This window comes from Lissotriton helveticus, chromosome 8, assembly GCF_964261635.1.
Source record: "Lissotriton helveticus chromosome 8, aLisHel1.1, whole genome shotgun sequence".
Taxonomy (NCBI): Eukaryota; Metazoa; Chordata; class Amphibia; order Caudata; family Salamandridae; genus Lissotriton; species Lissotriton helveticus.
Genome location: NC_136069.1, coordinates 1,486,364,904 through 1,486,377,270, shown reverse-complemented (window position 1 = coordinate 1,486,377,270; position 12,367 = coordinate 1,486,364,904).

Below are 12,367 nucleotides of genomic sequence, written 5' to 3'. Positions count from 1 at the left end.
TCAGTTCTTCTGCGAATTTCACAGCACTCTCCATATTGCCCTCCCACAAAATAAATATGTCGTCAATGAATCTGTTGTACACAACCACATTGTTTTCCATAGTCTCTCTGTGCTGTACCCATAGTACCTGCTCCTCCCACCAGCCCATGTGTAGATTCGCATAGCTGGGGGAGAAGCAAGTACCCATGGCCGAACCTTGTACCTGTTTGTAAAACAACCTATCAAGCATGAATGTGTTATTCGTGAGACACCATTCTGTCATTGCCAACAGCATTTGAGTGTGTTCAAACAGACTTATAGGTCTTTTTCCCAAGAAATGTTTGATGGCGTTAAGGCCATCCTTATGTCTGATGCTTGTATATAAAGCTTGGACATCCAATGTCATGAACACATATTCCTTCTTCCATTCAACATCATATACTTTGGATAGGAAATCTCCTGTGTCTTTTATATAGGCAGGTAGTTTTTTAACTTCTGGTTGCAAGAACTGGTCAATGAATATGCTTGTGTTTTCAAACAGGCTCCCTATCGCTGAGATTATTGGCCTTCCCGGTGGTCTTTTGTCGTCTTTGTGTATTTTCGGGATTAGGTACAGTTGTGCTGTCACTGGGTAATCGTTTTTCAAAAATTCGAGTTCCTTTTTGCTCAAAAGCCCTTTACCTTTCCATTTGTACAGGTCACCGTGGTACTTTTCTTGGATACCTACAATGTGCGTGGGGCTGATTCTTGTGTAGCACTCTCTGTCTTGTAGTTGGTTCATTGCTTCTGTGTTGTACATTTCAAGAGGCCAAAGCACTATGTTTCCGCCTTTGTCGGACCATCTTACCACAATGTCTGATCTTGCTTTTATTTTTTCCATTAGGTCATTGTATTTGCGTGTCTGATCCTGATTTTCCCAGTATTTCTGTTTGGTACTCAAAATGGAAAGATCTTTGAGGTCTTTTGTGACACATTCGGCAAATAGATCCAGCCCATCTTTTGGCATTGTAGGCATAAACAACGATTTTGGTTTGAAACCAGTTGTAATCGACTGACAGAGGTCCATTTCAGAGCTTCGTGCTGCCCCACTAGGTGTGATACTTTCAGATTCATTTTCGTTCTGCTGTTCAAGATCAATCATTACTTGTAATGTTGCCATATTTTCCACATTAAGCCCTGCGTGTGATTCTTCTGAAGCTACCATCTCAGATGTGTTTTGTCTTGAATTGGCAAAATACTTCTGGAGTTTTAGTTTACGGACATATAAGAACAAGTCAATTCGTGTCTGGGCATAATCAAAATTAGTGTTACTACAAAATGTCAATCCTAACGATAAAATTTCCAATTCCTGTGCTGACAACTCCATGTTGGAAAGATTTATAACTGTATTGTCTTTTTCCATGTTCAGTATCTGCGTCTGTTTTGTCTGGATTTTGGCTTGTTTTGTCTTTGTGTTTCGTCCCCCCCACCTCCTGTTTTTTCTCCTCCTGCTTTTTGTTGCTGTTTTTGGCTCTGAAATTGTTTCTTTCCGAAGTTGGGACTGTGAGTTTTGGATATATATATATATATATATACATATATATATATATATATATATATATATATATATTACCTACTGGCAATAGGCAGTAGGTATATATAGTTAGGATTGTTTTCCATAGGGAAATCGCAACATTCTATTGGGAATAACTTTGGCGCTGGTTGAGGAATCTTCCTGACATTTTCCATAACTTTGCCTCGCGGCGCTCCGCTCCTTCCCTGAAAGTTTGGGGGGGATTCGTCAAGCGGGGGCCGAGATAAAAGGGGGGTCCCAAAACGTGTTTTCCCCATGTTAATTTCCATAGGGCGGTTGGACTCACTTTTAGCCCGAACGGCTGAATGTTTTTCCACCAAACTTGGCAAAATTATAGGGACTGGAAGCCCGATGTGCCTTTGCTATGTCTCAAGATATGTGCTCCAGTGGTTATTACGAAAATTAACTTTGAAAAAATATATATTGGGCTACATTGGGCTATATATATGTTAGAGCCCAAATGTAGCCCAATGTAGCCCAAAGATGGCCACCAGAGACAAAAAAAAACAAATGTAGCCCAAATATCAGCCAGATGTAGCCCAACTATAGCCCAATGACAGAATGTCCCATAGTGTTCTAAAGAACAACTAGAGCGCTAACAGTCTAACTTATGACAAAAGTATGGCACACCTGAAGTCATCTTGATTGGAATAAAGTGTTAACACTTAAAACATTTAATTTGCAAAGGAACAAAATGAGGGGGTTCATTTTGCCATAGAAATTATGATTAGTGCTGAAGAAAGAAAAAATAGGGCACATTTTGAGTGACTTCTCAAATCCTCTTATATTTCATTAAAAAAATTCTGATATGCAGTCTCCCAAGATGGCCACCAGAGACAAAAGAGCCTAAATGTAGCCCAAATATCAGCCAGATGTAGCCCAACTATAGCCCAATGACAGAATGTCCCAGAGTGTTCTAAAGAACAACTAGAACGCTAACAGTCTTACTTATGACAAAAGTATGGCACACCTGAAGTCATCTTGATTGGAATAAAGTGGTAACACTTAATACATTTAATTTGAAAAGGAACAAAATGAGGGGTTTCATTTTGCCATAGAAATTTTATATATATATATATTCACTGAAAAAACCATAGGTTACACACCAGTTATAGTTAGGAATTAGCATTTAAAAAACCTTTGAAATTCACTGAAAAAAACATAGGTTTCACACCAGATATAGTTAGCTGGAAATTCTACTCGCATAAAACCATTGAAATTCCCACGTTATAGTTAGTTGGACTCACTATAACTTGCACGTCTGCAATGCACTGCTGATGACATCACATATTACATCACTCATGCATATATTTAAATATTTAAACATTACTCGCTAATATATGTGGGAGAGGTGTGGCGCCGCGGCCAGGGCGACTGACGCTGGAATCTGGGGATCAGGGTTCGATCCCCGGCTCCGGCGGCAGGTTAGCCCAGCACCATGTGACTCTGGGCAATAGCTTGCTTAATCTTCCCGACGGCCCCCAGCGCCTAGAGACCCTTACGGGTGATTGTGCGCTTTACAAATGTGGATTATTATTATTATTATTATTATTATTATTATTATTATTATTATGTATTCACTAAGATACACTTAATAAGCCAGTTAACCAATCAATTACTTTTTTAAAAACACTGAAAAAACCATAGGTTTCAGGCCTTATATAGTTAGGAATTAGCATTTAAAAAACCTTTGAAATTCACTGAAAAAACCATAGGTTTCAGGCCTTATATAGTTAGGAATTAGCATTAAAAAAACCTTTGAAATTCACTGAAAAAACCATAGGTTTCAGGCCTTATATAGTTAGGAATCAGCATTTAAAAAACCTTTGAAATTCACTGAAAAAACCATAGGTTTCAGGAGTTATATAGTTAGGAATTAGTTTTTAAAAAACCTTTGACATTCACTCAAAAAACTATAAGTTTCAGTGGTGTTATAGTTAGCTGGTAATTTTACTCATACAAAACCAATGAAATTGCTCCTATATAGTTAGTTGTACTAACTATATTTCGCGCACCCGCAATCCACTGCTGATGATGTCACATATTAGATCATTCATGACATGGTCAGTGACATCACTGATGACATCTCAAATGACATCACTGATGACATCACTGATAGCACTAAATCCTCCATCCAAATATTTATCTATATATATCCACTCATTCTTCAATGTAAATTGCTATATATATAATGCATATTTAAATAACAAAGCAAACCACATTCACTGGATGATGTCATCAGTGATGTCATCAGTGATGTCATTTGAGATGTCATCAGTGATGTCACTGACCATGTCATGAATGATCTAATATGTGACATCATCAGTAGTGGATTGCGGGTGCGCGAAATATAGTTAGTACAACTAACTATATAGGAGCAATTTCATTGGTTTTGTATGAGTAAAATGTTCAGCTAACTATAACACCACTAAAACTTATAGTTTTTTGAGTGAATGTCAAAGGTTTTTTAAAAACTAATTCCTAACTATATAACTCCTGAAACCTATGGTTTTTTCAGTGAATATATATATATATATATATATATATATATATATATATATATATATATATATATATATATATATTCACTGAAAAAACCATAGGTTTTACACATGTTATAGTTAGGAAGTAGCATTTACAAAACCTATGAAATTCACAGAAAAAACCATAGGTTTGACACCAGTTATAGTTAGCTGGAAATTTTACTGATATAAAACCAATGAAATTCCACGTTATAGTTAGTTGGACTCACTATAACTTGCGCGTGTAATGCACTGCTGATGACGTCACATATTACATCACTCATGACATCACTGATGACACCATCCAGTGAATGTGTGTCTTTCTGAAAAATAAATATGTGTTATATATGTATATATTATTGAATATCTTAGTGAATACATATATTACTGAGTAATGCTTAAATATTTAAATATATGTATTAGTGTTTCACTTTGTGTATAAGTGGCTGCATGGGTTGATGAGTAGGTACATGTGTATGTATATAGGTTATTAGATGTTTTTCTAAGTATCAGTATGAGTGTTTGCATGGTTTGGTGGGGGTATTACTTACTACATAGATGCAAGAATGACTGAGTCTCTGTTTGTATGTGTTTTGAAGACAGCATATGTGCAGGACTGTATGGGTGGATTAGTGTGCATATGTCTGTGTTAGTGAGTGAATGACTGTCTTATTAGTGTCTTTATCAGTAACTACATATGTTTTAATGTAGTATATGTGAATATTGATGTATATAAGTGACTATATGTGAGAGTGAGGGATTGTATGAGTTCCTGTTGTGTTAGTATGTGTTTCTATAAGTGATTTTTTAAGAGAGTAAGTATGTGTAAGTTTCCTTAGAAGTTAAGTGGTAGTGTGTGTATAGCTGTTTATGCAAATAAATGGATGTTCAATAGTTTATTTGCATGTGTGAGTATGTGTGTGAATAACTTTTGGATGACTGTCGGTGTGTAACAGGATGTGTAGGTGTATCACTACATATGATTAGTGAATATATGTATGAGTGACTATATAGAACTGTTGGTGAATTAGTGCATGTGTATATAGATGGTGGAATTATTGAATTGGTCGTTGTAACTGGTATGGGTATCTCTCCATTTTTTGAAAATTTTAGTTTCTATTTTTGATTATGCGTTTCAAGGGTTAGATTACAGTGAAAGGAGGTCTGTCACTGTGTCACAAGGATGGTGTCATCAGTGATGTCATGAGTGATGTAATATGTGATGTCATCAGCAGTGCATTACACGCGCAAGTTATAGTGAGTCCAACTAACTATAACGTGGAATTTCATTGGTTTTATATCAGTAAAATTTCCAGCTAACTATAACTGGTGTCAAACCTATGGTTTTTTCAGTGAATTTCATAGGTTTTGTAAATGCTACTTCCTAACTATAACGTGTGTAAAACCTATGGTTTTTTCAGTGAATTTCATTGGTTTTTAAAATGCTAATTCAGAAATATCTCGTGTATACAACCTATACTTTTGTCAATAAAGTTCTGGCAATATTTTTTTCGGAAACAAGCCGTTTTCGTCACTGTTCAAGTTGCATAGAGACTCCTTGTAAAGCGATACAGAATTAGAAAGTCTGTACCTTGCCTTTTTTTCAACGCATGAAAATTTGTCTGTAAATAAAAATAGCCTTTCTAAACTTTCGTGCACGACCCGGTGTGCGCACTCTCGGCAACAGTTATCAATAAAATGGATAGCGCATTTCCAGGCTTTCGTGCGCAACCGACTGCGCGCACCCACCTATATATTTCGTGAAAACTTTGCAATCTTAACTTATTGAATTTCTTCATAGACCCATTAAAGAACTTATACTACGTCAAAGACACTAAACCTAGGCTTCTTTTTTATTATTATGAACATTTTCATTAAATGGAGCCGAATGTCTTTTTAAACTTTCGTGCGTGACCGAATGTACACACCGTGGTATTTTTAAATTGTTTTTTTAAAAGGTTTTATACTTTAACAATTGTATGCTTGAATCGAGCTCAGAAGATATATTAAATCCGGATGTGTTTGGATTTACTCCTTTTCACGTTTTGAAACTTCGCTGAATTAGACCGCTACTTCCAAATGGCGTACGTGACCAGATACTATCACCGCGTACACGTCCTGAGACGCACATGTGAAGTCATGTGACTTGAAAACAACACTTCCAATTGGTTCTTAGTAGTTTCTATTCTGCAATTTACACGGAGCACTCCACCCACTTCTCTCACTATCTTTTCTACTCTCAAAAGAGAACAACGTTCAACATCTTTCGAAAGACTTTCTTTTCACGCGATAATATGAAATACTGAGATTGTTACAGGATTTTATATCAGATATGTGTTCCCATTTCTGTTGAAGCACTAACACCGTGGAAAATTCCACCGATAGCAGTGATATTTTTAACGCCGAGCACCGGCGATTTTTATCACTTAGAAGCCTTCCTATTATGAAGGTTTATCTCCTAAGTCTCTGATTCTCAAACTGTGCAACGCCGCTCCCCTGTGTGCCGTAATAAGGTGCTAGGGGCGCCGCGCACACTCTAGTGTGACTAACCATCCATAAATTCCACGGACATCTCTACCCTGTTATCTGCAATTGTGAACATCAAAAGGAGCTGCGCTACGCCCCTGTAAGAGGCCTCACTCCCACTGCTGGAACGGCTTGGCAGTCCTCCAGATGCACAGGAACAGCCCCTCCGATCCATTGAAGTTCTGTGTCGGTCTCAATACCACTTATGAAATGAAAATAAGCACTGAAGAATATTTATGCTGTAGCAGGAGGAGTACTACATGCTTGCAGAATGCGTTCTATTACCTATAAAAAAGTGAAACACCCACGCTAGAATCATATAGAATACTTCCTCTAAAGAAGCCTGTGAATAACTTTAAAACATCAGGTTAACCTTTTTTTACTCTCTCATCATTGTTAAAGATAAGCATTTACAATACTATATTAAACAATGCCATGGTTGTTGCTTTTTAATTTAAAAAATCTTGCAATCTTTCACAAACCCAATACTCATGGCTTCTTTTTCGTGACAAAAATATTGCAATATTACATACCTACATAGAATAACAGAAAAAACATAAAACTACAAAGGCAAAACAGTCTACTAAACGCGGATTTGTAACCTATGGGGCAGATTTATGTTAACTACTTCATACCCAGATATGCACCAGTTAATGTGCACCACAGTATGCTAGTGCTCCGTTACCCATGGTGTGCCACATTTGAAATGTGGCGCACCATGGTACAAAAACACCATACATGCGTAACACATCTGTGCTGAAAAAGTAATACATTGCTAGAGTTGCATCGCAACTGTGATGCAGCTCCAGCAAGGCTCACCAATGCACTATATTCACAATGCTGCGTCAATACCTACGCCTGCTTCAAGCACATGCACAGTTTTGAAACAGCATGGGCCTGAAAGTCACTGAGTGAAATATCATACATTACAGTCAGACACTTTCAAGACGCATTCCTTCAGAGGAACACTTACCGTTTATTAGAGGTAGATCGTCCGACTCCACCGGAGGACACCCCTAATAAAAAAGACATATATATAAAATGCGGACTAGCCGCTGTATCGTGCTAGCAAACTTTAACTTAAAAATCGTTAGAAAAAACAAAAGGAATCGAGCAAAATCAGTAGGCCACTGATAGGATCTCTTTTTGACCTCGCTAAAATAGAAACATTAGGAACAACCCCTCATGAGAAATATGAAACTAGTGAGAGAAACCGAGCTCGACGCCATGATGGCTGCAAGATAGCTCGGCTCCGCCGCCCACCCCACCCAAAATAACGACAAACCCTATGCAAATATTATAAATAAATACAACACACCAGCAAAGTAACAGGGTAAAACGTTTTATTAAATAACTATTTACATGGCAGCCTGCTGCAACATGAAAACAACACTTCCAATTGGTTCTTACTAGTTTCTATTCTGGAATTTACACGCAGCACTCCACCCACTTCTCTCACAATCTTTTCTACTCTCAAGAGAGAACAACGTCCTACATTTTTCGGAAGACTTTGGTGAAATGGCTACCGTATCTCATTCATCTTCCGAATCTGAACAAAATGATCGACTACCTTTAAGAAGAAAAAAAGAATCTTTCATCTGGCAATTTTTCACTTATCCTGAAGATCAAAAGAAAGTAAATGCACCAAAAGTAACCTGCACGATATGTGACTCGTTTCTCTCAAGAGGAAATCCAACAAAAAAATATTCCTTTTCCATACATACCATGGTGCGGCATGTCAAACAAGTGCTTCCTGTGCAATTTGCAGAGGCATCGACAAAAGCCCTGGCCACGCTATTACCATTAGATGTGGCCAGCACATTTTCTGATCGACGACCTGTATCTCCATCGAGTGCAGAGATGGACTTGAGATATTTAACTATATATGGTCTATAACCTATGGTTTTTTCAGTGAATTTGCTCCGCCGCCCACCCCGCCCAAAATAACGACAAACCCTATGCAAATATTATAAATATATACAACACACCAACAAAGTAACAGGGTAAAACGTTTAATTAAATAACTATTTACATGGCAGCCTGCTGCAACATCGATCCAAATGCATGACACTGTTCCTGTCAAGGTAGCATAGCTGGCGGCCTAGGGGTGGAGGACCGTTGTGCAAATACCCCGGGGAGGACTCTGGATATGCTTGGTCCCTGAGATTCACTGCCTTCCACAAATGGCATAAGTCCTGGATGTTCGGTGCCATACTTGAGGGTTTGACCTAAAGACACGTCCTGCGGTGCCCTGGTCCAACCATCACATATACCTCTGCCAGGAGACGGCGTGGGGTGCACTGGAAGGGAGAGGCGGCGCGAACGAGCCTCCCCCACCTCCCCAGGTGGAGGTTTCTCAGCTACACCCCTAAAGACATCCTGCGGTGCCCTGGTCCAACCATCACATATACCTGCGCCAGGAGACGGCGTGGGGTGCACTGGAAGAGAGAGGCGGCGCGAACGAGCCTCCCCCACCTCCCCAGGTGGAGGTTTCTCAGCTACACCCCAGCGCTTCACTGATCTCCTTGTCCTCAGTCAAGCATCAATAGTAAGATTTTCATAGGTGAGTGTAGGTTCATATTTTGCCATCCACAGACTAAAAGCCTGGAGTGGGATTGAAAAAACCATAACTAGGTAAGAAGGAACGCAGAGGCTGTAGGAAGGACTCTGGATATGCTTGGTCCCTGAGATGCTTCGATGTCGCTGCCTTCCACAAATGGCATAAGTCCTGGATGTTGGGTGCCATAGTTGAGGGTTTGACCTAAAGACACGTCCTGCGGTGCCCTGGTCCAACCATCACATATACCTGCGCCAGGAGACGGCGTGGGGTGCACTGGAAGGGAGAGGCGGCGCGAACGAGCCTTCGCCACCTCCCCAGGTGGAGGTTTCTCAGCTGCACCCCAGCGCTTCACTCGACAAGATGAGTTGCGCCCGCTCTTGCGGCACAGTGCCTCGCTCGGCCAGCTGAGTTGCGCCTGCTCTTGCTATTACAGCGTCTCACCCGCCATCCGGCTGAATTGCACCCACTCTTGCGGTACAGCGACAGGCGGCTGCCACGGAGCTCAGGAAATGGCGGTCGGCTCCACAGACTTGGGCCTGGCCTGCAAGGATGGCTCTGGACAACCCTGGAACTAGGACGCTTGACTGCTACGGCATGGGCCCCATTCCCAAAAGCGTCCCATCAGCCTTGAAGATTCTACAAGAGTCACCGGGGCCCCCGACTCCCGCAGAGTTCCGGTGGGGAGCTTCTGCCATGATTGCTCGTAGAATGGCCACGACGTAGCCACGGGGTGCTCTCATCCTGACGCCAGCTTCAGTCTGAAACTTCCAGAAACACTGTAGACTACCTATTCAATCAGTTCCGGTGGAGCCCCAACGACGTATCGCGTTGTTGCATAATGCGTCATATGACACGCCGCGTTAGCGCACCCGGAAGTGCTCCGGTGCGCGAGGCGCGAAGCGCAGCTTCCCGGAAGCAATACGGGGCGCGGCGCGGAGCGCGTAACGTAAGCATAACAGGTCATGTGACTTGTTAATAAAACTTTTCATTGGTTTAGAAATATTTTTTGTCCCAAATGATGAAAACCCCTCCTTGTTTCCTCTTGGCTCCAGCCCCCTCCCCAAGTCTTGCTCGGCCAGCTGAGTTTCACCCACTCTTGCGGCCTACGACATGGATACGCCGGGGCGTTATGGATCAGTATGAGCAAATATACACTTGGGGATTCACAAGCAACAACAAGCCTTTGTATTTGGGGCTCTAAATCAACAACAGTGACAGAGAACAGAACCGAACTAAGCACTCAGGGGCTACGTTTAAACATAACATCATCTCCCCAGAGGTACATCACCTTACACACACATGCACTCTGATCTCCTTGGCCTCAGTCAAGCATCAATAGTATGATTTTCATAGGTGTGTCTAGGTTCATGGATTTCCAGCCACAGACTAAAAGCCTGGAGTGGGAGTGAAAAAACCATAACTAAGTAAGAAGGAAGACAGAAACAGAATCTTCCTCTGCAACATCCGGCTCTGCATCGCTACTTACTTATAAATGCAGAAAAAACTCAATTAACACAAGGGCTCTTTTCAGAGCCACCTTATATCAAAGCACTCAAACTTCTGATTTATGTCCATTTTCACACACTTGTAAATAGGTGTGCGCGCCCGAGTGCGCGCACCCCGCAACTTTAAAAAAAAAAAATATATATATTTGTGCCTTTAAGGACCTTACTGCACACCCTGAGAAAACCTACGCAGCAAAACAATCTCTACCTTCTCCCCTTTCCATGTTCCAACGCTTTGAAATGAACAATATATTTACTCGCAGTGACAAAATGGCGGTCAACACTTCCTGATTTCCTTCTAATCGAACGTTAACAGACGTCACGCAGCAAAAAATAAATTCCGCTCGCGCGCAGCCGGGGCGCGGCGCGGAGCGCGTAACGTAAGTATAACAGGTCATGTGACTTGTTAATAAAACTTTTCATTGGTTTAGAAATATTTTTTGTCCCAAATGATGAAAACCCCTCCTTGTTTCCTCTTGGCTCCTGCCCCCTCCCCAAGTCTTGCTCGGCCAGCTGAGTTTCGCCCACTCTTGCGGCCTACGACATGGATACGCCGGGGCGTTATGGATCAGTATGAGCAAATATACACTTGGGGATTCACAAGCAACAACAAGCCTTTGTACTTGGGGCTCTAAATCAACAACAGTGACAGAGAACAGAACCGAACTAAGCACTCAGGGGCTACGTTTAAACGTAACATCATCTCCCCAGAGGTACATCACCTTACACACACATGCACTCTGATCTCCTTGGCCTCAGTCAAGCATCAATAGTATGATTTTCATAGGTGAGTCTAGGTTCATGGATTTCCATCCACAGACTAAAAGCCTGGAGTGGGAGTGAAAAAACCATAACTAAGTAAGAAGGAAGGCAGAAACAGAATCTTCCTCTGCAACATCCGGCTCTGCATCGCTACTTACTTATAAATGGAGAAAAAACTCAATTAACACAAGGGCTCTTTTCAGAGCCACCTTATATCAAAGCACTCAAACTTCTGATTTATGTCCATTTTCACACACTTGTAAATAGGTGTGCGCGCCCGAGTGCGCGCACCCCGCAACTTAAAAAAAAATATATATATTTTTTCGCCTTTAAGGACCTTACTGCACACCCTGAGAAAACCTACGCAGCAAAACAATCTCTACCTTCTCCCCTTTCCATGTTCCAACGCTTTGAAATGAACTATATATTTACTCGCAGTGACAAAATGGCGGTCAACACTTCCTGATTTCCTTCGAATCGAACGTTAACAGACGTCACGCAGCAAAAAAAAAATTCCGCTCGCGCGCAGCCGCTTGAGTGCGCGCACCCGTGCGCGCGTATAGATATATAATTGACTTTAACTTTAATTTTCTCAGCAACTACTGAACGGATTCACACCATTCCAAAAAAAGCGTAATCTGCGAGCCGGACTCTACAGTTTTGCCAAATTTCTTATAAATCCATTCAGCCGTTCGACCTGTAGCCGTGTCTAAACGTCCTATGGAAAATAACATGGAGAAAACACGTTTTGGGACCCCCCTTTTATCTCAGCCCCCACTTCACCAATCCCCCCCAAACTTTCAGGGAAGGAGCGCAGCGGACTGAGCCATCTTCTTTGAGAAATTCGCAAAGATTCATCCACCAGTTAATCCAAATAGAATGTTAAGGATTTTCTATGGAAACTAGGTCCTAACTATAACTACCTACTGGCGACCGCCAG